Consider the following 5,524-nt stretch of genomic DNA (forward strand, 5'->3'; position numbering starts at 1 on the left):
TCTCTCTTTTTCAGTTAAGTGGAGTCTGATTATGAAGGTAAAAGTATTTTTATCTGATTTAGCAAGTCAGATAAAAAATGAAAACCCCTCTAACATCTGAAAAATACAAAGCAAATATCCCTTTTTTATTCTTATCTGGTTAACGGTTACACATTATATGTAATATAATGTGGAGTTCCATTTGTTTAAATCTATACATGTTGTAGTGTGTTAAATGGTGGCCCCCAAATCCATTGTCCATGTTTTAATACCGCGGATCGGTGAGTGTGAACTTATTTGGAAAAAGTTTTTGCAGATGTGATTAAGTTAAAGGTCTCTAAATCAGATAATCATCCTGGATTATCTGGATCAGCCCTAAATCTAATAACAAGTGTCCTTGTAACAGAAGAAAAAGAGGCACATAGAAGGTTGTGAAGACGGAGGCACGGTTTGGGGTGATGCACCCACACACGAAACCACCCGAGAGCCTTTTGAGGAGTGCTGCCCTATCGACATCTTAATGTTAGACTTCTGGTCCCCAAGTTGTGAGAAAGTACATTTCTCTGTGCTGTGTTAAGCCACTACATTTGTGGTAATTTATTACGGCAGCCCCAGGAAACTAATCCACACATCGTACAGTCAGAGACCAATATGCTACAGAAAACAAATGACCCATTGTGAATGGTTCTTCACGCTGGGCAACAAGGAAGCAAACAAGAGTGGGAACGTTCACTTCTTGTGCTCTCTGGGAAAAGGAGAACTCTAATAAGTCTTCCACCCATCTCTGCTCCCTAGATGCAGAATCTTTAGTTTTTAATTTTTATTGAAGTATAGACACATCCTATAAAATATGCAAATCTCAAGTGGTAAGTTTTTGTGTTTATGTAATATACACACTCAACTTAGTAACTAAACACCCCACCAAGATGAGGATAATAGAAAATTTTCAGCAGGTCAGAAGGCTCCAGCTTGCTCCTATTCTATCAACAATACCCAGTTATCCATGATTGCCTCTCCAAACACATCTTCTGACTTTTTCTGAGACAGATTAGTTTTACCAGCTGATATACTTTACTAAAATGGGATCCTGCCAGCTGTACTCCTGTGAGTCATTTTGGTCTTGGTTATGTCTTTAAAAATCATTCATGCTGATTGTTTTTAAGCCTTTTTTCTTTTTAATTGCTAGGTCAGTGAATATGTCAAAATGTTTATTTATTCTACTGGTAATGGACATTTGGGTTGTTAGTTTTTAGTGATTATGAAAAAAGTTGCTAAGAAGTCTCCTTTTGTAGTGGCTGTACACATTCATTTCTCTCAGGTGTGTGTGTAACAGTGAGATTCTTTGGTCATAGTTGGCATATATTTAGTTTTAATAGGTATCAGCAAGTACTATTTCAAAGTTATCATATCATTTCATGTTTTCACCAAGAGTCTCTGAGTCACTTTTTTTACATCTTTGTCAACACTTAGAATTGTTAGCTTTTTCAGTTTTAGCCATTCAAGTAAGTTCTCATTTTGGGTTTTGATTTGCTCTTCCCTTGATGTCGTTAAGTAATAATGTTAAGCATCTTTTCATATGCTTATTGGCTATTTTGATAGCCTCTTTCATAAAATGCATATTCTTAATGAAAATTTCTTTATCTTTGTACTCATGTAAACAAAAGCAGAAATAATCACTCTTTCTTGGGCAAAATTTAATTTTTCTGTGCAATGATTTATTCCCAGAGAACTTTAAACCTTCCTGCATTTTGTGCTCACCTTGATATACCTTGTGAATTCGACTCTGGTTCTTCAGTTTTTCTTAATTTTAGTTTCCAAAATACTTTTTGAATAAAAAACTATTGTTATGTCTTCTGTTTTCAGAATCCACAATACCTTGGGTGCTTATATAAGTTACTTATTCTTACAGATCAATTATTAATTATTATCAATTTACTCTAAAATGTTTTTGTTATATAAATTTTATAGTAATAATAATATTATTGGTGAGAGTAGTTAGTTTGAGAACTAATGACACATATGAGGTTAGCCACCCAAGATTAATGTTAGAGCCCCCCAACTTTTAGATTTCCATTCAGCTATGTTTTGTGATGTCTATAAAGACTGTTCAATATTTTCTTTTTTAAAATTATTGTTGATCAATTTTCTTCACACATTATAGGTGTTATTAGATAAAAAACATTGTAAGTTATTAAGAGAATTAACTATTTCTTGGTTGTTAGAATATCATGGTGTGCACTTACATCCTGGGCCAAAAGACCTATCTACTACTTAAAATTACGTGTTCAGCCCCTGGCTTGTGTGGCTCAGTGGGTTGAGTGCTGATCTGTGAACCACAGGGTTGCTGGTGCAATTCCCAGTCAGGACCCACGCCTGGGTTGCAGGCCAGGTCCCCAGTAGTGGGGGGTGTGAGAAACAAGCATACACTGATAAAATTCTCTCCCTCTCTTTCTCCTTTCCTTCCCCTCACCCTAAAAATAAATAAATAAACACAATCTTAAAAAGTCTTTAAAAATAATATATTCAGGACATTTGGTATCATATATTATGTAAAAATAAATCCCCGAGGAATAAATAATTTGCTTTTAATATCAAAATATTTTATGTTCTTAATTTAAAAGGTGGCTACTGAAAAGCTAAACTGAGATTTGATTAGAGTCAGTTGTTTTTGTGTTGTTTTGTTGTTTTATGGGGAGAAAAAAGGAATTGCCTAATGTTGGTTCAAGCATATGGCCTTATCTTGGGAGCAGTCATAAGATTTTAATAGAAAGTGTAGACATTAAAAATAGGAACTTAGGTGTTACTTCGGCTCGGTTAGAGGACAAAACAATTAAACAGTAGTTTTACGAGCACTCCTGATGCGTGATATTTATTTCTATTTGCTGTTCGTTTATATTTAGTACATGTTGTAAAACCACATAAGGCTGTCAAGCAAGTTTAGAACTTGTAATGGGAAACAGCTCTTAATGAAGATTTTTTTTAAAGATTCACTTTGAAGTGTATTAAAGACATATTCAGCTGAGTACAGCAGGCTCTATGCATCGTAAACTTAATTCACACACATAATAAAACCTTCCCATGTGCTAGAAGAAATACCGCAAAGATCAATAACCTAGTGGAGCCTGAGGAATGGAAACACATGGTAGATGAGGCTCATCCTGTAAGAGACAGGGGAAGGAATATTTAAAGCTTCGTGATGGATTAACACGGTCTCCTTTACATTTTGCCTACTGTCAGAAAGTTACATCTATTTCCAGAATTTTAATCAAAGCCACTGAAGGAGAAAAGTAGACCAGCTTTTTTCCCTTTCAGGGAAAGGAACGTAGAGGGTGACTAAGAACTTCAGCAAAATAATGTATTCCTAATGAGCTATTATCTCTACTTTACAAGGACCTCATTTTTGATTTTGGGGGGTAACTACATGCCTCACCTCTGAAATTATGATAAATAATGACGTTAAAACACCTTTAGTTTTTGCCTTTAATAATGGTGGAATATAAAACAATACAACAACCGGTTCTTCATACATTTGACATTTTAAAATTACATAGAAGAAATCACTTTAGGCATTTAACAGCAGCCTATTGACTTCATGGATATTTGCACATGCAATGTGAACAAAGGGTCATCCTCAGACCAGGGGTCCCCATTGACAGTGTGAATTGAGGCAGCTGGCTTGGCTGCCTGTTGCATATCCCTGTTTTTGTCATAGCTCCAGTGTCCTTTCCCCAAAGTTTGCAAGAGATATGAGAGTCGTCAAGGGCTAAGAAAGGACACTTGCAAAACAAAGCAAGGTCTTTCTTTGGTCAAGGATAAATAGCAAGGGCAAATTCAAATACCCACGGAGAGTGGGCCAGCTGAGTTGAACAACTCAAACCGAGGAACAAACAGCAAATAATACAGACCTCAGAGTCAGGAAGTGCTGGGGCTGAGGCACCACAGAGCTTGTGCTTGGTCAGAAATAACCTGACTTCAGTCCATTGCAGGAAGGTTTATTGCTGCAGTTCGATCATTGTGTGTGAGAGCTATAATCCCCATCATTTTCTTGAAACTTTTTTCTCTATCGACAGAATTAAAACTGAATTCATGAAACCCCAGGGTGCTTTGTACTTGCAAATAATGTTACCGCTTTATTGGTCAACCAAGTGGGTAGAATAGCCATCGTTTTCAGAAGAGTAAACCTACTGTCGTCATTGAGATCATAAAGCCAAAGTCTTCCATGCATGTCACGGCCTTGGTTTGACCATATTCCACTGGAGACCATTATTCTAAGGGGTAACTACTATGAGCCACGTAACCAGGAGAGTTATAAAGATGAGAGATTTGCACTATCCATTTTCACAGTCCAGAAACGGCACTGGTAGATACAATTTAAATGTAGTCAGAAGATAAAGGGCATGTAATATAACATGTTTAATACAATGATAAATTACTTTATACTTTGAACAAACTGGTTTCAATATATATCTTGGTTTCTAACCATGTTAGAAACCAAACAACTGAGCATTTTCTCTTAACTTTAACTCTTGAATTTTTAGTTTCTTATGTACTGTCAATATGAAGTTGTGATACTGACCCCACTGATGCCCAGTGCTGAGGTGCTTGTGGATTAAAGAGTATTTAGATTAGAAGGAGATTACACTAACACCTTCAAGGAAAGTATAGAAATAGTTTTTTAGATGTGAAATAAACAAAAATAGATTTTTTAAAAGTCATTCTTTGTGTTTTTCCACTCTTTGCCTTTCCTGGACTCTGAAGGGAGCAGCGAGCATCATTCCCCCCTGGTCTTGGCCCCGGTTCTGACTTGACTGAAGAGTGAGTTGGGAGATTGAGTTCCTCCAGGAGGCATACTGTGATGGAATTGTTACATGCACTGTCCTGGCAGTCTGTGCTTGGACAGCCAGCGCATCTCCTTGTTGAGGTAGCCAGGGGGTGGGGGTGGCTTGTGCCTCTGTGTCTCTAGTACTCCAGTGTCTTGCAGAGCCTGGTGCCCAACCCTGAATTCCAACTACAAGGCCAGGTCCCTGAGGCGTCCCTTGTGGTGCTCTATCATCCTTCCTGTACTGTCAGCTACTTGATTGTCAGTCCCCTCTGAACATCACTGGGAACCAGTCTCATCACTTACGCTTTTATTGGTCTGTCCCTTCCCTTCTATTGACCTTCCTGAGCAATCATACCTGTGTGAATCAGGCTGACTTCTCTACATAACCCTAAACAAAATCTATTAATTTGTTGTCTACTCTTACAACAGAGCTGAGTATCCAGTGGTCTCAGATGTATGCTTTGCCTTTTCCCCTCTCTAGGCGATACTGGAGTCTTAGTGTTTTGTGGTGAAGCCTGAGTAGCCACCATATTTGTATAAGAGTTTGGAGTTTTAAACGTTCTTGAGTACCATAATTTGAATCCCAGAAGCACCAGTCAAGTGCACTTCCCAGAACATCACACAGTCTCATTTCCATCCCACCAAGCTGGAGAAATGAAAAGTGTCACAAGGTCAGAATTATTTGACAAGGATTTTTTCCTTTACTTACATCAAAATGGTCTC

This window comes from Sturnira hondurensis, unplaced genomic scaffold (genome assembly GCF_014824575.4).
Source record: "Sturnira hondurensis isolate 20B ecotype Veracruz unplaced genomic scaffold, ASM1482457v3 Scaffold0015596, whole genome shotgun sequence".
Classification (NCBI taxonomy): Eukaryota; Metazoa; Chordata; class Mammalia; order Chiroptera; family Phyllostomidae; genus Sturnira; species Sturnira hondurensis.